This window comes from Pan paniscus, chromosome 6 (genome assembly GCF_029289425.2).
Source record: "Pan paniscus chromosome 6, NHGRI_mPanPan1-v2.0_pri, whole genome shotgun sequence".
Taxonomy (NCBI): Eukaryota; Metazoa; Chordata; class Mammalia; order Primates; family Hominidae; genus Pan; species Pan paniscus.
Window position 1 is genome coordinate 29764769 of NC_073255.2, and position 24908 is coordinate 29789676.

Genomic DNA, 24908 nt, shown 5'->3' on the forward strand with positions numbered 1-24908 from the left:
GGAATCATTTGGGATTACTTATGTATTTCAGAATATTTCAGCTATTCCTTCCTTGTGAGATCTCCTTGCCATTTTAAGTCCTTGGCCACAAGAGACATCATTTCTCTCTTTTCTCTGACTTGTTTCAAATATTTCTAGTACCATAGAGATGTTATGCCCAAAGCATCCTTCTTTGGGGATTTCATTTCCTGGTTCCTGCCACTTTCCATCACTGATTAATGCTTCCTTGTTGGCTCAGAAAGAAACCCAGAGCTATCATTCTCTGCATTATTTTTTCAGTCTTCTTAAAAATTAAATGATCGGCAAAACAAGTCAAGAGTTTATCAGAAGTTAGCCGAATGAAACATCCAGTGGGTGATTATCTGATTGAATCTCCTTTTTATCAGCACATGTGGTATTCATTCTAAAGTTTCAGTTTCTGAGAAGAAAGCGCCCTCCATAGCCTCTATCTGGCCATCCATAATACTGATCCTATTACAATCTTTCTTCCCTACCATGCCGTCTTTACCCAGGGATTCATCATTAAGGTCTAGATTTCCCCAAGACTGCTTCTTTACAGTAAAACATCCCCTTCTAAAACCATATTCTAGTCATGAGAACCACGCTAACCGTGGTGAGACAGATCCAGTGATGCTACCTATATCCAAGTTTTAACGTTTCAAGTTTATTTTGCTTCATTCTCACAAGCTGCACAATGGCAAAGAGCTGCAGGTATTTTACCAACCAGCTGCCCAGGCTTTTTAAAAAAGAAATTACTGATGTTCTCCTCCTCTGTTATTGGTCTTTTTATCTTTGCTCTGCTGGTTGTTCTCTAGCCAATCAAGTTTTAACGTTTTTTCCTTCCCATCAAATTTCAGTTCAACTCTGTTAAACAAGTTAGCAAATCTCTTGCCAAACACACTTGTCCTCAAAAGATGGCAAGAGCCTGCTCCACAAACCAAACTCGGCTTATCAACACTATCTGTGCTGTAGTTACTTTCCGTGTCCTCTTCAAGCACATGGTCTACCTTTCCCCAAAAAGTAGAGACACCAAACATCCCCCTCAAGTTCTCTACTTTTCTACCATGACTTCACAGAACTCATGATACATTTGAGGTTTCTTTTGACATTTAGAGTATTTTTACCCAAACCAGTGAACGGGGTGATAACTGATAGATCTGATATTTTGGTAAGTTAGCATGCATGCCTTGGCTTGTTATCCAGCAATATCCACTCTCCCCTTCTTTAATAATAGAACTCTCGAGTTTTAATGTGGTTCATGGGCATCTAATAAGAGGCTTTCACTTCTAGCATTCTTTGCCGCTTGGTAGGGGCTTGTGACTAAGGGCTGCCAATGAGATGTGAGCAGAGTTGTTTGTCTTCCAGGTCATGATCCTAAAAAGAGATACACATGTTCCCTGCCCTTTCCCCATTCCTGAGAGCTGGGAGGTGGTGATAGCTGGACCCAGAAATGAAAGACACACTGGTTGAAGACCATAGTGTCACCATGCCAGCCAAGGAATAACAATATCTGAACAGTTACATGAGAGAGAAATAAACTTTAATCGTGTTAAAGTTACCTAATTTTTGAATCTCTCAGTTACATAGCACAAATAACATTGGCCCTAAGAAGCTGGCATGCCTTCAAATTAGGAACCTTAGGTCACCTCTGTACGTCTTAACAGAAAGCTGCCAATCACCTCTGTCCTGGCCAGCTTCCTGTGCCAGAAACAGGAACCTCTGGCAATAAGAATCCTTTTCATTATTTGACAAAATAAGGAAAGCTACTGTTTTTTTTTTCTTTCTTTTTTTTTTTTTTGAGACAGAGTCTCGCTTTTCTCGCCCAGGCTGGAGCGCAGTGGCGTGATCTCAGCTCACCGCAACCTCTGCCTCCCAGGTTCAAGCAATTCTTCTGCCTCAATCTCATGAGTAGCTGGGATTACAGGCACACACCACCATGCCCGGCTAATTTTTATACTTTTTAGTAGAGATAGGGTTTCGCCATGTTGGTCAGGCTGGTCTCGAACTTCTGACCTCAGGTGATCCACTTGCCTCGGCCTCCCAAAGTGCTGAGATTACAGGTGTGAGCCACCGTGGCTGGCCGAAAGCTACTATTTTCAATTTGAAGGTGTATATTACCCTGGCCTGAAATAATCCCAAATTCTCAAAATAGGATAGATGGTAGAGATGCAATCTTCAAATCATTTTCACCTTCTCCAGCAAGCCAGCCCCTTTCATGTTGCATTTATCACCCACGTGGTCCCAAGAGTCACTACAGATCAGGATGAATCAATGTTCTGAACGGAGAGAGATGAGTCCATAGGTCCTATGACAACTCCTCCATTTCTGAATGGAGAAATCAGAAATGGGCTGAGTTTTCCTCCTCCTTCTGCAGCTTAGCTACTCTTACTTGTCCTTCCACACCTTACAAGGAAGAAATACTTATGAATAAATGTGGGCTAATAAAGGAAGCTACAGTGGAAAGACAGGTGGCCAAAAGAAGACAGGCACACTGATGAAAACTCAATTCAGTATATATCCTATAAAGTAACTACTATGTGTCCACTGCTGTGCTAACCCTTCAGTGATGGAAACTAAGTGACAGAAACTTAATCCAAGGAGGAAACCACTGTGATCAAGGAGATAAGATGTCACAAATGAAACAAGCCAGAACACACCCCAGGGTGGGCCATCTGGTAGGTGCTATGGGCAGTCACAAGGGAAGAGCTCAGTGGGGCTGGAGTTGTGAGAAAAAGCTTAGGAAGAGGTGGCCTGCAGGGAGCCGTGAAGATGTGGATAGGGCTTGACTAGGTAGAGAGAAGCACGGAGGACAAAGCTGTGAGCTGGGTCGGGAGGGGCACCTCCTGCAACATTTCTCAACCCCGGCTGCATGACAGGATCACCCTGGGAAGCTTCTACAAAATCCCAAAGCCTGGTGCCATTTCATACCAACTGGTCCAGACACTGGGGATGAGGCCAGGGCAAGGGCATCCTGAGACACTCCCAGGTGATTTGGATACACAGCAAGGGTTGAGCCACTGCTCTAACATAATCTTGCATCCAGAAATGACAGATTTACTCCACAGAACTGCCTTCTTTAATTTTGGTATTTAATTTTGTTTGAGCATCTTATGCCAGACCTATGTCTGCTGCATCCAATTTATACCAAATTGAAATGCAAAGCAGGATGTGACTTAGCAGTTTAAAGGGTAAGAAAAGATAGCACCACCCAAGAACTTAAAATAACATCTGGTGGTTTGAATTTTATCAGTGGGTGTTATTACGCTCCCTTAACCGACAACTGCTTGCGGAAGCTTGGTAGAGTTTTAACAATTGGCAACCACAGGCAGCATTTCATTACTTATCTAAAAAGACTATCAATTGAGTTACTATGAAATGTGAGCATGAAGTTTTAAAACTTCCCTATTTCCTACAAAAATCAACTTATCATCTTTTCAGAAATGTAAACAGCCAGCTAACAACGGGTAATGATCTATAAGTGCTAACTGAACACTCTCAAATAACAAGAAACAAAATACCCTAGTGGGTCATGTATCAGATGTACACACTTCAAGTTTGTTTGTCCACTTAACTAAAAATAACCCTGGGACTCAGAATCTAAGCTTAAACCAAATTCTATAAATCTAAGTCCCCAAGATATATTTTGGAGGTATCCTTCCAAAACTGCAGGGGCGATAATAATTCCTTGTAAGAGAATCACTAATTTAGGGAACATAGTTGGGGAGAAAAAGGGATACAGGAAGTTTTACTCACTTCTAGGGGAAAGAAAGATTACTGCAAAAAACTTAACCTGAGACACTTTTAAACTAGTGCAAACTGGAAAAAAGAGAGACATAAAAGTAAAAGGCAGAGTAAACAGGTTTTAAAAAGGTGGGGTGGTTACTGGTAGACTAGAGCTAAAAAGGCAAGAAAAATCTAAAAGCACCTCTGTTCCCAATGCTAACAATGACATGGTTATTTTATTCTCTCCAATAGAGTGTATAGATCAAAAGCAATTTGAAGACTATCTCATCCTTGTTTTTGTTTTTTCTTAATTGACACGGTAGGTAGTAGGTTATTTGTTTATCAAATTGATAACCTGTGTTCCCTCCCCTTCACACTAGCTACTAGAAGGTTTTTACTAAATTTTACCTCCGAAGTAAGAAAATATTCTCAAGTATCCATTTATCAAACTTTAAAAATTTGTGGAAAGATAGATCCTAATTCTTTAGGAGTTTACATCTAGTAAGAATGTTACCAAAAAATAATAGTTCATAGGAATTACAAATCAGAAAATGTAAGTCAAAATGTGGGATGTAAGTAATGTTTTAAAACTCTAAGCTGGATTCCACCAAATTAATTTTAAAAATCAAATTCAGCAACCAGGGCCCTGATCTTCCTTGCATATTCCCCTATGTTGCAGATTCACTGCAGACATCCATTGATTTAGGGAGTTTAGCACATTAAGGGCATTCTAATAAACCATTCTGTGCTTACCGTTTTTCATCAAAGAACTCTGAGTACTATGCAAAAGGCAACTCTCCCATCCTCACACCCAAAGACAGAACAGCCCCAGCACAAAACAATGACAATCATAGCTCCTGAAAATGAGAAGCACCCAGTCTCCAGACCCAAGGCAGACGTCAAGGCTTATTTATGGCTTAGAGCAAGCTGATGCCAGTTCTGATTCATCATTAGTGGGTGTGGAAGATGTATTTTTCAAAGATGACCATACCAATGTACATCCCATCCCACATGCTCCTCTAACAAAGTGACCGTGACACTTCTTCATCAGTAGATGGCTTCTATATTCCCATCCTTCAAATTTGAGTGGCTTCTAATTATGGCAGAAATGATGCTTCGTGACTTCTGAGGCTGCATTAGAAATGGCAATGTAACTTCCACTTGTCCTGTTGTCTCAGGGTGCTTGCCCTTCAACTCAGCCACCACGATGTGAGTAAGCTCAAGCTAGCCAACATGGAAAGAACACATGGAGAGATCCATTCGGAAAAGAATGGCGACCGCCTCACCTCAGCTGATAACCAGCATCAACCCGCAGACATGTGACTGAGCAAGGATTCAAATGTCCCAGCCTCCAGCCTTCCTGCTGTCCCAGTTGCCAGTGAGTAGAGCAGAAACTATGTCTTTTCATCAAGTCCCACCCAAATTAAAGATGTCAGGGATACATAAACATTGTCATTGACCTCCAGTTCATCATCATTGTCTCAATTTACCAAGTTTTGGGGTTGTTTGTGACACTGCATTAGATTGCTGAAACCCCAGGCGGGAAGCCCTGGCAGACCTCCAGACTCAGCAGGTGGGAAGCATGAGAACATGGGGTGAAAAAGTCTCCTAGTTAAGTCAGCAGCAACACTCTCTTCTCCTGTCCCTCAGGCTAGCAGGCTCCTGCTACCAGAGCATCCCACTCCTGCTGGGTAGGTCAGATTCAGAAGGGGGCTCCTTGACCAACAAACCCTGACTCCCTTATAAAGTCACTTACAAGAAGCAGACACAGTCTAGCGTGGGGGCCAATCAGCTGACAAAGGCCGGTATGTGTCTGATAGTGACAGACACATCACAAAGTGACACTGGGAATCTAGGACTGGGCACAAAGATGAAAAGACACATGAACCCCTTAAAAACCCTGGAAACATTCCTTTCAGCCCAGACCTCAAAATTTCTCCCCTATCATTTGGCATTTATCTTCATAATAGTTGAAGCTGTGATTGGGAGTGCATTGTCATGTGGTAACTGAGCCACAAGAGAAATTAAATATCTTACTAAGGTAACAGGGTCAGTCAGTGGGGATACAACTAGGACGAGGACAAGGACCAAGGACCATATCCCATCAAAAACATACACCCAGAAATGGAAAACAGAGCTAAAGTAAAGTAAAAGTTCTACATATATGCATTGAAACTTTCCTAAGGAGCAGATTCATTACGAAAGAGTCAAAATCGCAAGCACCATTCAATCCTTTGGTAAGAACATGCAGACTCTTGGGTGTTGGCCAGAGGGTTGTTCTTTTAATATTGCAGTGCAAAGATCTAGTTCCCACCACAAATGGGCTTCCCTGAGGGTTATCAACAGGATACCAACAAGGCAATATGGAAAGCAGCTTGTCATCTGAATAGGAACAGAAGAATGATTGAAAGTAGAGGTAACAAGGGAGAAGAGACAAGAGCCCAACTCTTAAGGCTGGAATGAACCCCACAGGATCATGGAAAAGAAAAGATCAGCACCCAGACCAGAGCCAGCCATTGGACAGCAGAGCCAGTATTGGACAGCAACAAGTTCTACCAGCCAGTAGCATCTACTAGCCAGTAGAACTTGATGCTGTCCAATACTGTAGCTTCCAGCCACTTGCCCCAGTGAGCACATGAAATGTGGCCAGTGCAACTAAGAAACTAAATTTTAAATTTTATTTCATTTTAAATTATTGAAATTTACATAGCCACAGATGACTGGCATCTGCTATACTGGAGAGCCCAGTTTTAGACCATACCATTCTAAACCACTTATTTTCTCCCTTTTTTCTGTAGCACAAAATGGGCAAACCTAGACACATTTCTGCCTCCTGAAATCTTCCAGGTGTGTCCTGCTCCACCTCCTCTGAAAAAGTCGATGGCTGGTGTACATCTGAGTCACCACAAAGTAAGATGGCCAAAACTTAAGTGTGTGAAGTCACATCTGGGCAATTTTCTTTCCCATTTCCTCTATTGTCTGGATAAAATGAAACAAAGGATGAAACAGGCTATTGGTTTTCTACATGAGATCAGCAGGGTTTTTTAGTAAAAAGCCCAATGTAAACTTACAGGTACTTCAAACTGTGTCACCACAAGAGATGAGCTGCCCTACAAGGACCAGACCCTCCAGCTCATACAACTTCAACTGGAAATCGTTTAGGAATGGTTTATAAGGACTGCTCAGTATCAGGACAACAGGCTGTCAGGCAAGGCAAAAGATCATACTTCGTAACCAAAAAAGTTATCAGTTAAAAAAAATCAGATGCCAATTTTTTGGTAGATGAAAGTATTTGCCACTTTCTACTATCTTCAGATGGCAACCAAAACCTACCATCAGTCAGCCAAGTACCTTTTCACAGTGGGCAGGGAGAGAGAATGAGAAATCTTTTAAGAGGGTTCCCACACAGCTCCACAAAGCTACCCAATAATTCTCATTTGGCCTGCTGGAAAGTTGTTAATCTGTCAAAGAAAGGAGAAACTCACCAAGAAAATAGCTGATTCTCCAACATGTAAGTTTTTCCATAATCTGACCCCTGATTTACCAACTCAAACTTACTTCAGCCACTACCCAATAGAGTTCTATCATTTCAGGCAAAGTCTTTTAAATTCCCCCATGGAAGGTGGGCATTTTCATAAATTGCTAGTAGACTAGAAATGTGAACAACCTCTTTAGAAGACAGTTTGGCAATAGAAACGTTGTCTTTCAAAAATAATAATCTTCCAAACATAATAATCCTCAAACATGAAATGTTTCCAAATTCAAGGAATATGGCACCCAAAACCCCTTTCTTAAAAAAAAAAATTCACCATGTTGCCTACCAAACATTAATTTTTTTTTTTTTTTTTTTGAGACAGTCTCACTCTGTCACCCAGGCTGGAGTGCAGTGGTACAATCTTGGCTCACTGCAGCCTCTGCCTCCTGGGTTCAAGCTATTCTCCTGCTTTGGCCTCCCAAGTAGCTGAAATTACAGGCAGCTGCCATCATGCCCAGCTGATTTTTGTATTTTTAGTAGAGATGGGGTTTCACCATGATGTTGGCCAGACTGGTCTCGAACTTCTGACCTAGTGGTCCACCCACCTCGGCATCCCAAAGTGCTAGGATTACAGGCGTGAGCCACCATGCCCAGCCCATTAAATTTTTAAGAATGAAAAGCCATAGTAAAAAGACCAATGGTTAACAGTACATTGATTAGGAATAAATAGGTGGAGGGATACCCAGGGGAAATTAGAGCTACAGAGTGTTAAAAGTATAAAGCCTAACAAAACAAAAATAAAACAAGCAGCATACATCAGAAAGCCAGGCAGGGACAAAGGCAGAAGGCACTCGATGTTTATCATGTTGTCCTGTTATTCTCAATCCATCTTGACTCCCAACCTTGTGATGGTTTTCATCTCTTTTCTGAACCTAAGAGAACAAATACTCTTATGCTACAGAATTACTTTTCAGAAGATGGACAATTTCTTTCCCTTTTGTTAAATTCAAGATCAAATTGAATGTTTTACTTTTAAAGCCATGTTTTGTTTGAACTCGGTCTTACACAATTATTTCTGCCCATCATTTATCTACCCATCCTTCTGTTCCTCTCTCACTGTACGTACAGAGGCATGGCTGAAATAAATGTTAACATTTGTTATCTTCTGCTTGAGCTTTTTTGGGTAATATTTTACTTTCTCCTTTGAACTTTTTTTCTTTTCCCTAATTTTTTTTAATTAGGAAAACATCACTGAAGTAAAAATAAAACAGCAATTACCTTTCTGGCTTGCATGGTTCTTTTTCCATTTGTTCACCTGATCTGTGTTTCTCTTATTTCCCCCAACACTCCCCAACCTCAGATTCTGACTCATATACCTCCATCAGTCTTCTTCATTCCCTGACCCTCTTCTCTGGCTGTGTCTCAACTGTTGGAGAAACATTATGTGCCATGCTCTAAGGTGAAAGAATCTGCCTAATATCATTCCTCCCGACACCATCATCTAGTAGGGAAGTGTAGAAACCTCCCAATAATGTAGATAAGAAAAAAACGTGGTGTTTGGGTATTTTCACTAGAGATGTAAAAGGAAACTTCCCATGCTGGGATTCCCAGCTGTGCTGCTGTTACACCACAATGGTGACATACACCAACACACACAAACCAGGTTTACTGGCAGCCACTAAGATGTCTTCCATTCCCTCCCGCCCACCTTTTTAGAAAATTAAATAAATAACTCCTATTTGATGACTTAGAAGAAGGAAGGAAGGATGGGTATATGGGTAGAGAGAGGGAAGGAAAAAGAATTCCCAGGAGTAGAGGGGGCTGCACCCATATTTGTAACTATATACAATTTGCTCTACCACGGAACTCCAAGAATGCATTCCAGTGACAACAAGCTTATCTACTACCCCAGCACCATCGTAGTGGTCCATATTTTGTTTATTCTATAGCAGAAGTCAGTGGTCATGTTTTCCATACGTCATCCTCCTGCCTCTTCCTTGTTCTCCATCTTAAGGGGTGTGCATCAGAGCAAAATCTGCAGAAATCGAATTTTCAAGTTCACTATATCAAGGATTATCAGGCACCATACAGACTGCGCAATACAAGTAACAGATTTTAAAAACCCAAATATTGATATCCTGGAGCATAGGATATTTGTAACATATATATATTTGTAACATATATATATATATATATATATACACACACACACACACACACACTTAAACAGGGAGTTTCATCAATTTTTTTGTAACTCCTAATTTAAGCTGTCATTTTTGTGACAGTTCTTAGAGAACAGACACAGTCAGCTTCTATGTTATGTATCAGCAGACATGACCTTTCTTAGAAACAGCAACTCAAAAAGACTAAAGAATAAGACTTCATGTCTGAGAAATAAAGGCATTACCCTGAACCATAACTATGCAAAATATGCCCTGGCAAGTACCAGTCCCAGAAGGCTCTCTGTGGGCTAGGGGGAGACTCCAGAGACTAGTCATCTTTGGGAAGTCCTGCTCTTACATTCACTCTTAAAGACACCGTGTAACATATGTTGGCACATTAAAGGCTCTGAGAAACCCTGAAGTTAAACAACAACAAAACCTGAACCTGTTAACTTGGTTGAACTCATTCCAAATCTATTTGATAATGGAATCCATTCTCTGAGGCAACACTTACCCATTTACCAAGATTCCTTCAGCCTGACGATCCTGTCTAGCTTTCAAATTCAGTGATCCTACGAGTCCATAAAATGACTAGCACTCTTACCTATAAAGGTTGGCTTATCCTCGACGCACATAATGACAAGCACAGTTGCCGTTTCTCTGTGTGTATCAGGCTCACAGCAGCCAGTAATGACACCTGGATACTCTTTGTTTACAGTTTCATGTACAGACCTGAGACGTCAAGAGAGTCATGAGAAACTGACCATCACATAAACACCATAGCAATGTTCAGAAGCTGGCAGTGTGCTTTCCTACTTGACCCTATCCTCCCTAAGTTTCCCTCCTTGGTTCTCATGACCACATAACTGTGCCATCCCCAACATCCCACTCTCCTCTCCACTTGCTGTTTAAACTTTACTACTCACACTCAATCCTTCCTATTTCAGTCTGGAATTACCCCAGAGAGAAAACATCTAGATGGAAGTATGTATTTGGAAGAAAGAAGTGCCACTCGAGAGAGTTAAAACACTAAGTCAGCTGGATAAACTACTCATGAAAATCTTGTGGAAAACACCTCATAATTAAATATTCACACAACTGTTATGTGGGCTTACTTAGAAACATATGTACAAGCAATTAACTTTATATTTACCCAAGCAAATAAGAAAATGGGATCAACATTTAGTACTCACTTAACAAATGTTCACTAATCACTTACTATTGGTCAGGCACAGTTTTAGACACTGGAGATAAGGTAGTGAACTTAGTCTGAAACATTATACAAATATCACAGCATAGACTAGAAAATTCAGTAATTCCAATTCCTATGATGACCCTGGAGAAAATACTTCCTAAATGGAAGAAGAATGATTTTAAGGAAGAATTTAGAATGGTATTACAAGGTACCAAGAAAGCTTCTGCATCCATGAGAAGGGGATAGAAAAGGCAACAGACATAAATTTTGTAACTAACATTTCCCAGGTACAATGCTAGATGCTCTTACATATGTCACATTATTTAATTCCCCGAATTACCCTTTGATTTGGTAGAGTTTCATTTTATAGTTAAGAAACAGAGCCAGTGGCCAAATTTTTGGAATATGTCTGATTCCATCCAAATCCACACCTTTTATATAAATACCGAGCTTAGATCTGAAAATGAATTCATGGCCACCTCAAATAGCATTTCCAATATGACTTCATGATGACAAAGAAAAGATATCTCAAAATATGTGCGGGAGAAGGACAGACATCAGCATCACATCAAAAAATAATCTTTTCAAAGTTGGAGGAGTCACACTTTGTGATTTCAAGTTACTACAAAGCTACAGGCACCAAGACAACGTGTCCTAGCATAAAGACAGACATACAGATCAGTGGAATAAGATTGAGAATGTAGACATTAAGCCCTCACATTTATGGTCACTTCATTTTTGAAAAAACAGCCTAGATAATCCAAAGGGGAAATAAAGGTCTTTAAAACAAATGGTGCTGGTGCTGGAACTTGATATCTACATGCAAAATAATAAAGTTGGGCCCCCTACCTCACACTATATACAAAAATTAACTCAAAATGGACCAAAGGCATAAATGTAAGAGCTAAATCTATAAAACTCTTAGAAGAAAACATAGGGGTAACTCTTCCTGACCTTGGATTAGGTGATGGTTTCTGATATACGGCACTTAAAAACACAAGCAACTAAGGGGGAAAAAAGTGATAAATTGGACTTCATCAAAATTAAAACATTTTGCACTTCAAAGGGCAATATCAAGAAAATAAGGCAATCCACAGAATGAGAGATAATATTTGCCAATCATCTGATACGGGTCTAGTATGCAGAATAAAGAACTCTTACAACTCAATAATAAAAAACAAATAATCCAATATTTTAAACAGGCATATAACTACAATAGACATTTCTCCTCCAAAGAAGCCACAAAAAATGGCCAATAAGCACATGAAAAGATGCTCAATGTCATTAACCATAAGGAAATGCAAATCAAAACCACAATGACATACCACTAAAATGTTTATATAAAATTATTTACTTAACAGACAATAACAAGTGTTATCAAGGATGTGGAGAAACTGGGACCTTACACAGTTTGATGGGAATGCAAACTTTGGAAAACCTTCTAGCAGTTCCTGAAAATGTTAAACATGGAGTTACCATGTGACCCAGCAATTCCACTCCCAGGTATAAACCCAGACATATGAAAATGTATGTCTACATGAAATCTTATTCAGGAACGTTCATAGTAGCATTATTTATAATAGTCAAAAAGTAGAAAAAGCTAAATATCTATTAACTGAATACATAAATAAAAAGTAGAATATCCACACAATATTATTTCAGCCATAAAAAGGAATTAAATAGTGAGTCATGCTACAATATGTATGAACATGTAAAACATTACACTAAGTGAAGGAGGACAGATTTTTTAAAGGCCATATATTGTATGATTCCATTTATATAAAATGTCCAGAATAAGCAAATCTATAGAGACAGAAAATAGAAAAATGTTTGCCAGGGGCTGGCTAGAGGCAGAAGGAAACAAAGTAATATGGAGTTTCTTTTTGAGTGATAGAAATTCATTAGATAGTGGTGATGGTAACATGACTCTGAATATACTAAAAAATATTACTGACATACATTCTAGAAGAGTAAATTCTGTAGTATGTGAATTATATCTAAATGTAAAAATCCCTTGAAAACTCCAATAAGGAAGTTATGAAAACCCCACCAAGACTGCTTTAAAATAGCAAGCTCAGTTGAAAACAAATGACCAAATAAAATCAACATGGGACCCTGTGATTTTGGATCAGCCTACATAAAGCCTACTGAATCTAGTGAACTCATGGAAATGAAAGAATTAAACAGCAAAAGTCAGAGGTCAAATTCAACTTCTACACATGGAAACACCTGTACAAATTATGACAAGACTTGTCAATCCTGCTGCCACATTAGTCATCCTAGAACTCACTTGAGAGGTTGTTGACAATTATATCCAGTAATGAACCTGGGGTCTTCTAAGATCCCAAAGGCTTTCTTCTATCCCAAGAGGCAGCACCAGCTTAGATCTCTGAGCATTTATTTATGTGTAATCCAAGGTCTAATGAAAATCTTTACAGAATGACTAAAAGCCTAATCTGGATGTGACATGAAAATGACTTTCAAACTCTGAAACCATTGGTTGATCTTTGCTCTATATGCTTGCTTTACATTTAGCAGTGACTCAAGCCCACATTAAAAAAAAAGTTACGACAACTCTAATTCTCAGAAATACCACGATGTAGGCTAAAATAGATACACATATGTACACCCATATATTCACACAAACCAACCCATCACGAATCCAAAGAATGACATAGGCTAATGAAAAGCCTGAACTGCATTGTCTGCAGACAAAAGAACAACATGAATAGGGCAAGCACAGATAATCCCAACTTTTGAGGCTGAGTTCCAAAAGGTAATTGTAAATCAGCTCTTTGACTCAAAACACATTTTTTCATAGACGTTTGGTCATGTGCCCAGGCCAGCCCAGAGAGGCCTATGCAATGCACTTAAAGCTAAACACGCCTTCCAAGGTCAACTCCAGAATGTAGCTCAGAAGTGGCAGCATCCTGGCTGCAGCAGCAGGAAGTAGAAACAGTGTACCCTCTAGGGTACCTCTCAGTTACCCTAAACTGAGGAGCAAATACAGGGCGTGGTCCACATTGGGAATCCCATCCTACTCCCACTGAGACATATAAATCCTTAACAAGGGATCTCTAAAGGCTGAGAGAAGGACCTGGCTTCCTAGTACTATCCCAGAGTTCTAACCTCAGTACAATTCTGCTAATTTGGAAATGAAAACAAACAAGAGTTCACATTATGGGATTTTATAAAGAACCTTCCATTCTTACAGAGAGCCAAATTGCTGGATTTTTCAAAAATGTATTTTATAAGGAAGATACATGAAAAGTAGATTAGGAAAAGTAGATTCGTGACTTTTGGCAGCTTCTCAACATCTATGATCAATACAGATTCAATTTTTCACCACCTTTATGTCTCACGCCCAGCCAAGAGGCTGGTACACAGCAGCCACCTCAAAAACGCTTGTGGAATCTCTATACTTCTAACATTGTTAGTATTGTGAATGCAATTTACTTTTTAAATACTGTAAAGTAACTTACATACAGTGTGATGGGGATTAACAGGATTGGCCTGGCCTCAGAAAAGACATTATTTAGGTGAGAAACAGAAAATAGAAGGTTAACAAATACAAACTACAAGCACTGTACTATCTGGACTGTGTTACAAAAAGTCCTAGAAGGGCACAGTGAGGTGGACTGGGGAGAGCACAAACTTTCGTGTTAGAAAGGTGGCTTGTCCTTACCAGCAATGTGACCTTGAGCAAATCTGCTTCCTTGTGCCTTGATATTCTCAACCAGGGAACAATTCCCTCTCAAGGGAATTGTATGGCTGAGTGACCAGCGTGGGAGGGAAATTAAGTTTTCGGTGGATACTGTGGTGCTTTTAGAGTTTGATTCTAGAAACATGACTTTCTCATTAAACAATTAAATACATAAAATGCACTATGTGATTCATCATTACAGTAAACCCCAAGGGAAGTGTGTAAAATGCCAGGCTGCTCTCCCTAACCTTTCCTCCATTTCCTTATGCCCTCTTGTTGTTCTCCTGTGACTTCCACAGAGCTGCCAGCTCTGCCCTGGTCCTCAGTCTGACCTCATTCTAGCCTGACCACCTGCTTCACAGCCTTGCTACGAACTCTGTTCTTTGCACGTAATCCCCTAGTCCTGCTTCAGGTTTTCAGGTCAAGGATCTCTGTCCAACCCTGTCCCTCCTGCCCCCACCCTCTTGGTGAAAGTGATAGACCACCCTCTCAGGGAGAACCACAGGGCTAATTCTGATTCCAAAGCAAGCTTATTACTTTAGGGTCGATGCAGCAAACAAACAAAAAAGCAAGTTTGCTTACAGTTTTGGCAGTCGAAGAAAAAAAGGAAAAGAATAAGAAAAAGAAAAAAACATATAAACATGACCATCAGAGATACTCTACACTATAACCACTACATACTTCCCCGCCCCAACACACACACAGAATCAGAGGTGGAACCAATTAAGCGAATCTTCCTCAGTTCAGAACAGCAAATCTAATCCTAGAAGATAGTTTCCATCAATCACAATAGGTTATCTATCTAGAAAGGGCCATCACTAGGCCCACAGAGGAGCCCAAGCATGCCTGTTGACCTTTCTCTACAGAGTGGAGCTCCTCAGGACTGGGGAGTCAGGGCTAGAAGAGCGTCTCTGCTCCTCAGCAACCTGCTCCTAGAACCAGCCTCTTCCACTCTCAGGGTGAATCAGCATCCAGGTCTGTGCCTCATGTCTCCCTGTCCACTGGAGTAACCCCAACAAAGGGTAGCCACTGTGCTGACCTAGCTGAGCCAACCAGATTCCCTTCCTCAGAACGTGGAAGTATTTCGAAGTTAGACACACAGGGACCTAGGCAGACTCTGAAGACCACTGAACTCAGTAGATGGGTAGGACTGCCAGGGCAGCTATTTTTAACCATGAGCTGGGCAAGCAGGGATGAGTATGGGATGGCAGGGCAGAGAGAGAGAGGGAGAGACTAAAATATAAGAGAGATTGACAGACAGGAGTCCCAGAGAAATACAGAGTGTGAGGCACAGAGACAGGCAGACAGACAGCACGCACATGCAATGAGACAGGGGCAGGCAAATAGAAACCCAAAGGAGACCAGGAAGATGGGGAGCTGCAGTGGGGCAGGCGGGCGGCCGGGTGGGGAGAAGAGAGATCTTCATGGGGCTCTGTCTGCTGAGTGGGAGGCCCTCCTGTGTCACAGCAGTGCTTCCTGCTGCCTGCCAGGGGCTCTGAGAGCTGCCCCCTTGCATCACTCCAATCAACCCTCTCTTACCTGATCCAGTCTATTTCTCACTTATGAAATCTAGAAAAACAATTTCAAATATCAACACCTAATGAGAAGCAGCACTGGCAATTTTGACACATATTGTGGATAAATAAGTTAACATATCTGGGAAACCTACTTGGCTATCACTAACAAAATTCTATAAAATATTGATACCTTTGGACTCAATGTTTATAATAGGAAAAAGTGTATACAACCTCAATGCCCAACAGTAGAAGAAAAGTTAAGCAAATTAAGACCAAAATACATTTACTTCATGTGGTGAATAATATCACCTCTAAAAAGATTTATGGTTAAGAGAAAAATGCTGAATATAAAAGTACATAGAACTATGTAAAAATGTACATTGAAAATAAAGACCACAAGAAAATACTGAGGGAGACAATAGGAGGCTACATTTGGGTGGCAACGCTAAGAGATTTTTTCTTCCTCTATACGTTCTCTGTATTTTCAACATTTTTATAATGAGAATATATTCAAGATGATATATTACGTAAAAAACAAATAGAATAAAGAGCGAAAAAGTAGTAAGAGTCTAACTCCGATACACTTTTGTACTTGTGACTTTCCTATTGCTATGATACCCAGTATGGATTCCTACACAGAACTGGTTCTAAGAATTGCCGTCATCTGGCTAAGCTTCTTCCCGGTATTGCTATGGTGACATTTACTTAGTAAACATTTCCTCAATGCCTGCCCACTTTGTACAAGGTTGAGTTTAATGGCTGCTGATACTCTGATGGGCTACTCGCTACCCATACTTTCTGAGACAGCCAATTCCATTTTTAAGTGTTTGGGTGACACTGATTATCTCCAACTTAATCAGCTGTCCTGAGGCCTGTATGAGCAGCTCACTGATCTGACAGTAATCAGAAGGCTGTTAGATGCCCAACAAGTTTCCCTTATTCTTGAGATACTTAGACCTATAGCTGCTCACGGTTCTGCCTAGCAGTCACATTTGTCCCAGCTCAGGTGGTCTGCTTGTCTTCCCTTCTTTAGAGAGAATAAGAGTCAACTATATATAGCTGTTACCCTTTTTCACTTCTTTTTTGTGTGTTTATACACTAAGAAGACAAGGGAGAAGGCATAGCAATTCATCATTTTTATATGTCTTTCTGCTCTTTGTAAGAGCCAGTGGAACTATACATACAATTAACATTCAAAAAACGTTACTAAAGATTTCTAAATGACATGACCACAGAATTAGGTGTTTTAAACACCATGTATGTTAGCACAGAGTTGGATTTAAAAAGCCAACAGCTGAAACAGAAATTATCCTGGTAGACTGTTTACAGGCCTACCGCTGTGATAACAAACCTCCCTCAGCCCCTTCAACATCAACCCCAGAAGCACATGTAGAGGGTGGGTGGTTAGCCTTCTGGGCTGACACGGGCATGCACATCTGACTTTGTTATTGTGGTCTGAGTTTTTGGAACACTGGGGGGTAATGTCTGCCTATAATATATGTGGCCAGATGTCTTTTCAAGAAAAGAAGAAATATCCCAATTCCAGCCGGAATACTCAAAGACCCAATACAGTTTCCCCATCTTTCCTTGCTGGTTCTTATTTAATAATAAAATCTGTCTTCCTTTTAAGCAGCCAGTGGACAGGCCTGCTTGAGGCAAGACGCACTAAAATGTCTCAAAGGAATTCTACAAAGATGGCTTTCCTTTCAAGTTTAACTCCTGAGGAATAAATCCTTCTCTGCAAGAGCATTCTCTAGTTTCTCAGGGCTAAACATGCATTCAGCAGTTCCTATTTTGATTGGAACATTTCACCGCTTTTCTCTATCACTGTAGCAGACAGAATCACTGAATTGTATACAAGAGAAAACCAAGAATAAAGAGATAGGTCCTACTGATGGTGTATTCAAAGCAAGCTTTCTCCTTTAAACCTCAATGTTGCTAGAGTGAAGAAAGTTGGCTGGCTAGCTATATTTATTTTACCCAGATTTGTGATGTGGAAAAGGTTGAACAGAATAGCAGTTTTAGTTTCCACGGATCACTATAAGACAAGATGATATAACTGGAATTAGAAAAATAAAGTTTATCTTGTTTCATTAAAAGGATCCTTAAATAGCTAGAGATTGAAATCTTATCAGCCTTCAGTTTTGCAATGGTGTGAGGAAGAGGCAGACGCTACTATCAGGCAGTTCCCATAACAGGGCTAGGTATGCCGTGGTCATTGGATCCTACTATTTCTTTGTGTCTAGAACAATTACCCCTTAGGTGTACTGAATTGGGGATGATAGTGACCTATTGGCACCTATAGAAGTAGTGTTTATAAGATGGACTCCATTTCATACAAAGCTTTCCAGTTTTCAGTTTGAACGTGTAGGGTTATGCCATGCCCCTGATCAAGTTTCTTTAGTGGATATTCATTACCTGTAACAAATAAGAGGTCATCTAGCTGCAAATCAGAATCATCCATGGACAATGTAAAGAAAAACAGATGCTCAGGACATGCTCTACCTGAATATTCTAATTCAATGGTCCCAGGATCCAGGTATAAACATTTTTTTAAAAAAAGCTTTCCAGATGATTGAAATGCATACGATTGAGGACTACTGGCTTGCAAGAGGAAGTCTTTGTGTTACATACAAGGCTCAATTACCCCCACTTTTCAGCTGACATTTCACCTTCCAGCCACACAAATCCACTTGCAGTTCTCTACAGACTATCTCCACGCCTTTGTAGCAGCCATGCCCACCCTTACTGTGGGCACAGCAGAGTGGCCACTGTATCAGGTCGCAGCTCAAATGAGGCCTTCTTGTCCATTTCTGCCTAACATCCCCAGGCTGGCATGCACCAGGCTGCCTTTGCATATACCTTGTATATATATTACAACACTATTACAATAAAGATACTTACATGCTTCTCTCCTACCTTAACTGTAAGCTCCTGGAGGACCTGGTCTCTATGATTCCTATATCCTGCTGCCTAGCAAAACACCTGTCATATGATAGGTACTCAAAAAATTCTTGATGAACTAATAATTGCATCCATGTAAATAAAACCAATGTAGTCAATGTTGTAAGAAACAGGCTGCTGGCATTATTTTGAGTTGAATAGAAGAAAATTGGAATGGATATAATCACAAATTTTTATTCAAATAGATTTTTTTGTAGTGAGCTTTGGATTCCAAGAGTTACTTAATCATCCTCAAGCATGCTACAAGAGAAAATGCTTGGGGATCTTTGACTCAGTTAGAAGCAATGCTGCTTCCATTGTATGTCTGGAACTCATTTCAAGAGGATTCGTATGTCTTCGGTTCCAGTCCTAGATATCTCTGAAAGAAAACCCAAAAGAAAGAAGCCAGCAGGGGAATTGACAAAAACAAAGATATATTTTATGTGCAGTTTAGAGTTTTCTGAATAGCATTTTTGTAAGGTACAAGCTTGCAGGCCTTAAAATATGACTCAGAACACCAACTGTGATGCCGACGTTTTTATTTTTAGACTTTTTAGCAGAGAATATGGCAATAAATCCAAGCTACTCAGTCTACAAATCCTCTAAACTTCCTCCTAGAGAACAGAATAGCACTTGGCATTTCTTGGGGTATTATTTTACTTGCATATACAGTTATGCTAGTAAAATTTTGGTGACTAAAGAAGAATTAATAACTGAAGCTCTCAATGATTCCCATGATTACTGCTTAAGTTGGCAAAATATCCTCAGGCACAGAAGAAGCTTGCTGATGAAAATGTGTATGGGTGGATTGTTCAGTTTTTTTCACCGTGATACACTTGCTTGTAGTTATGTCTGTGTTCTGAGACAAGTGGTAAGGGCATAATAACAGAAGGTTTACCATTTTGAGAGAGAAAATAGGACTACAGAAAATTCAATGGCATGATAAAAATATTTTACACTTTATACCAACTGTGCTTTGCTGTTCCACACCTTAGCTTCTCACTACCTTATCTCTTTTTGTAAAGAAAAAAAATGCTTCTTGAGGTATAATTTATATACAATAAAATGCACCTGATATGGTTTGGGTCTGTGTCCCTGCTCAAATTTTAATCTCCAGTGTTGGAGGTGGGGCCTGGTGGGAGGTGATTGGATCATGGAGATAAATTTCCCCTTTGGTGCTGTTCTCATGATAGTGAGTATTATGAGATCTTGTTGTTCAAAAGTGTGTAGCACCTCCTCCTCTCTACCTTCCTTCTGCTCAGGCCATGAAAGATGTGTCTGCTTCCCCTTCGCCTTCTGCCATGATTGTAAGTTTCCTGAGGCCTCCCCAACCATGTGTCCTGTACAGCCTGAGAATGGTGAGCCAATTAAACCTTCTTTTTTTTTTTTTTTTTTTTTTTTGAGATGGAGTCTCGCTCTGTCACCCAGGCTGGAGTGCAGCAGCGCGATCTCAGCTCACTGCAAACTCCGCCTCCCAGGTTCACGCCATTCTCCTGCCTCAGCCTCCTGAGTAGCTGGGACTACAGGCGCCCGCCACCACACCCGGCTACTTTTTTGTATTTTTAGTAGAGACGGGGTTTCACCGTGTTAGCCAGGATGGTCTTGATCTCCTGACCTCGTGATCTGCCCACCTTGGCCTCCCAAAGTGCTAGGATTACAGGCAACAGCCACCGTGCCCGGCCACCTCTTGTCTTTATAAATTACCCAGTCTCAGGGTATTTCTTTATAGCAGTAAGAGAATACAGCACCCCTTTTAAGTGTACAGACTGATGAGTTTGGAGCAAATGTATATGCCTATGTAACCATCGCTTCAATCAACACCTCAAAGAACATTCCCTCACCCAAAGAGCTCCCTCATGCCCTTTTGCAGTCAACTCTAACCCTGATGCCTCTGATTTCTATCACTACCATCTGGTTTTACCTGTTCTAGGACTTTGTATTAATGGAATCATACAGAATATGCTCTTTTCTTTTATGGCTCCTTCACCTCAATATGATGTTTCTGAGTTTCAGCCATGTTGTTGCTAGTATCAGTGGTCCCTTCTTTTTTGCTGCTGAGTAGCATTTTGTTGTATAAATGCACCACAATTTATCTGTTCACCAGCTGATGAACATTTGAGTTGTTTCCAGTTTTTAGTTGTTACAATCAAGCTGCTATTAACATTTGTATTACTGGCCTTTCTCTTGGGTAAATACAAAGAAGCAGTACGACGGGCCAGAGGGTAAGCGTGTTTAGCTTTAGAAATTGCCAAACTGCTCTCCAAAGTAGCTGCACCTCTTTATACTCCCACCAGCCATGTCTGACAGCTCTAGTTGCTCCACATCCTAGCCAACATTTGCTATTGTCAGTCTTTTACATTTTAGTCATGCTGATGGGTGTGCAGGTGTGCCTCACTGTAGTTTAATTTAGAAGGTCTGAAATCTGTTTCGTTCAGTGTTTAACTTTTTCCTCTTTCTAAGGAACACAGGCAATGTGGTATACTGAAAGGTCGCTGGATCAGGGTCGTTGTCCTAAATTTTATCACCAACTTTGTCATTAAATAGTTGCTAACGCCATAAAGACCATCTATCCCACCTCATTTCTTCCCTATTGATAAAATAGTTAATTGAGCCAAATGAGGCTTAAATTCTTGTACTAAGTAAAAATGAACATAAATAAGTTTTACCAAAAATATCGCAGTACTTTCATAATAGTTTAGCACTTTTTTTTTACAGACTGTCCCACAGTTTTCAAAGAGAATTTGTGTATTAATATATTCTATTTCATGCTATAATTCTCTCCCAAATACCACACTTTTTTTTAAGGAATAAGAATTCATCAAGAAAGGAGTTCCATTCAATGGAAGGCTCCCTCCTTGCCTTCTGCTTCCAAGCTAATTTGCCAAATCATGAACTTTCATGTGAACATTAATGCATTCCGTTTATAGTCATCTGAGTTTAATTCCAAATTGTACCTGTTTTTAAAAAACGTTTCTGATTCCAAAAGCATAAGTAATCATCCTTGGTCCTGTATGTTTTGCTCACTAAGCTTTAAATTGTGGAGTGAATCAATTGGCAAATCTTTGGATTTCATCTGATATCTGCTGTATGCTTATACAATATCTCTTTACTATTGTTCAGCCTCGTATATCTAGCAATGTAAAAAAAACCAACCAAATCCCCAAAGTTAGTCTTCACCTCTCTGGGTTCTCATAAAGCAAGGTAAGGGTAAAGTAAAGGTGAAGGCATCGTTAATGATAAAGGAAGGAAAATATCATACATTCTTTATGAGAAAACTTTAGGAGTTAGAAGAAAGGGTAACTAATGATTTTTTAAGAGGTTAACCTGGAAAGGTTAATGACCAACTGAATTGATGGCTTTATTCTTCTAATTAACTAATGATCAAAGGTGAGGCAGAAATGCATGGCAAAACTGAAGGAAACTAGTTTTTTCAGTTCCAAGGAAATATGCACTAAAATTTAAAAAATGTGCAAATAAAACATCTGGTGTTTGTAGGAATACAGGGGAAAAACTCAACACTTTTTATTGTCAATTCCTGTCTAAACAAACAAATTTTATACTGCCTATCCAAGATTAAGATTACACTTAACAAAGGTTTCCCATCTCTTGTTCTAAAGATATCTCAAAATATGCCAAGAAAAAAAAAAGTAAACTTTTTATTGCTGACAGCAAAAAAGACACAGGTTTCAGTGGGAGGTCTATTTCAATAGGAATGGGGGACACTGAGTTGCAGCTAAAAAAAGATCACATATTAAAAATACATATGCAGTGTACTTCAAAGGGCCTCTTACCTAAGGGGGAAATGAAGAATAAAGCCATCAATTCAGTTGGTCATTAACCTTTCCAGGTTAACCTCTTAAAAAATTTAATGAAAGTTATGGTCCAGTCTTTCCAGAAATGATTATATGGTTTTGCACAGTCCCAAAGGGTCTGGCTCTCTGAAAGCCTTCTGTGGAGTCTTTAAGGGTTTAAGAACCTAGGTTGAGATGAAGGATTTCTGATTAAATGAATTCATCAATGAGATTTTGTCACTGAAACTTGACCTATATCCAAAAACAAGTAGGCAAACCTCTCTCCAATCCAAATGCCAAATACATACATGGTAGAATGTGAAGATGATTTTTTTAATTCCAAAAATTATTTAACATTCTCACAGGAAGTACATGTTCAGAGGTAAAAAGTGAGCTGTGGGAAGACAGATGCTCCCAGACATCCATTTCCCAACCATTGCTTCCTGAACATCAAGGTAAGCCAACAAGTCTGAACAGTCATTTGAGGGGGTGGTGTCAGTTCCTTCCATTTCTAGAATAGGTCTTTTCTAAAAGGAGGTATTCATTGTGGGGCACAGAGGGAGGAGTATGAATGGCTAACAAAAATGTTTGTGAGCAGACTGAAAAGTGTTATTTAATTTGGAAAAAAATTCAGAACTATAGGTGAAAAGAGACAATTTGGGAACTCTGGGTTGTAAGTTACGTGCCTGTCTGTGGTAGGCAGAATAATGGTCCACAAATATGTCCATGTTCTAACCCCCAGAAGCACTGAATGTACCTTATATGGCAAAAGGGACTTCTCAGATATGATCGGGAGATTATCCTGGATTGTCCTGGGAGGTCTGATCTAACCACAAGGGTCCTTATAAGAGGGCGTCAGGAGATGTAGAAGGCAATGTGATGATGGAAACAGAGGAAGAAAAGGAGATGTGATGTGAAGCCATGAGCCAAGGAATGCAAGCAGCCTCTAAAAGACAGAAAAAGCATGGAAGTGAATTCTCCACAAAAGCCTCCCAAAGAACAATGCCCGTTGACACCTGATTTTAGTTTTCTGACCTCCAGAACTGAAAGAAAATAAAATTGTGTTAGTTTAAGTCATAAATTTAAACAACTTAAGCTTAAAGCAACTTAATTTGCTATAGCAGTAATAGGCAACTAATATAGTCTTTCCTAAAAGAAAAAAAAAAAGGAAGGAGATGTAAGGAAATAAAGAGAAGTATGAAACAGCATATGAAAAAGCATTTTCTGATGAACAACAAACACTTGCATCAACAAGACTGATACTGTCTCAAATGTGGTCCTGAGCCAGCAATATATGGGGAAGCTGAGGCTTAATGGAAAAACATTAGGAGTTAGAAAACCTGGGCTCTCATCCTCACTCTCCCACATACAGCTGTGTCATCGCGTAAACACAACCCCTTTGGGTCTCAGTGACTAATCTGTAAAACAAAACATGTAGACTAGATGAATGATAATCTCTCCTTAACAAAGGCCAGAGGGCTTTCCCTACAGACTGGTTCAAACCAGTGGTCAGTTTTCCCATAAACCAGTTCCCATAAACCATGTCTTATTTAATTAATAAGAAATGAATGGGCACATTTGTCCCACTTTAAAGCTTCGGCAACTGAGGCTTAACAAGGTCATATTTGTCCACCATCACTGGAATTTGAATGCTGGCATTTCGGACTGAAGATCACCTTTTTATCCAGTGTACTTGCAGCATTCCCCGGTCAAGTTTCAAGCTGTGCGCCCAGGGGTCTGAGATAGGTTAGAATGCAAGAGCAAGAGAACACCACCAACACAAACCAGGATCATAAACATCCTAGAGAAAATGAAAGGGAAAAGGGGGTGCTCTGGTGAGAGTGTTGATGTCCCCCTGAAATTCATACATTAAAACCTAGTCACCTATTTGATGGCATTGGGATGTGGGGTCTTTGGGAGGTGATTAGGTCATGAAGGCAGAGCCCTCATGAATGGGACTAGTACCCTTTTAAAGATTCCCCACAGAGCTGCCTTGTCCCTTCCACCCTGTGAGCACACAGCAAAAAGGCACTGTCTACCAACCAAAAAACGAGCCTCCCAAGACACCAAATCCAACAGTACTTCGATCTTGCATTTTCCAGCCTCCAGAACTATGAGAAGTAAATTTCTGATGTTTATAAGCCACCCAGTTTATGCTATTTTGTTAGAGCAGCCCAAACGGACTAAGACAGGGGCAAAGACCAAACTGCCTTATATTCAAGCATTTGAAATGTTGGGCATTCAGAAACGATCTTTCTAAGATCACTTTTTAAAAGAAACAAAAACTTTCAAGACTCCAACTGGTCCCCGGGGACAGACCCCCACTGTTCTGTAAGGCAGAATGCCATGTTACAAACCAGTGAACCGTCTTTCCTCCATATTCAAATTCCACACCGGAC

General features: G+C 40.1%; 1 protein-coding gene across 11 annotated transcripts in view; it reads right to left on the bottom strand.

Moving 5' to 3' along the window:
* OSBPL3 (oxysterol binding protein like 3) overlaps window positions 1–24908 on the bottom strand; it is a 185170-nt gene that overhangs the window by 111312 nt on the left and 48950 nt on the right. The window contains exon 1 of one of the 11 annotated variants that reach the window (XM_063605649.1): window positions 7831–22380. The exons of the other annotated variants lie outside the window; for them this stretch is intronic. The gene's annotated coding sequence lies outside the window, so the exon portion shown is untranslated. Of the gene's footprint in view, window positions 1–7830; window positions 22381–24908 lie in introns of those variants that run through there. 11 annotated transcript variants of the gene reach the window in all.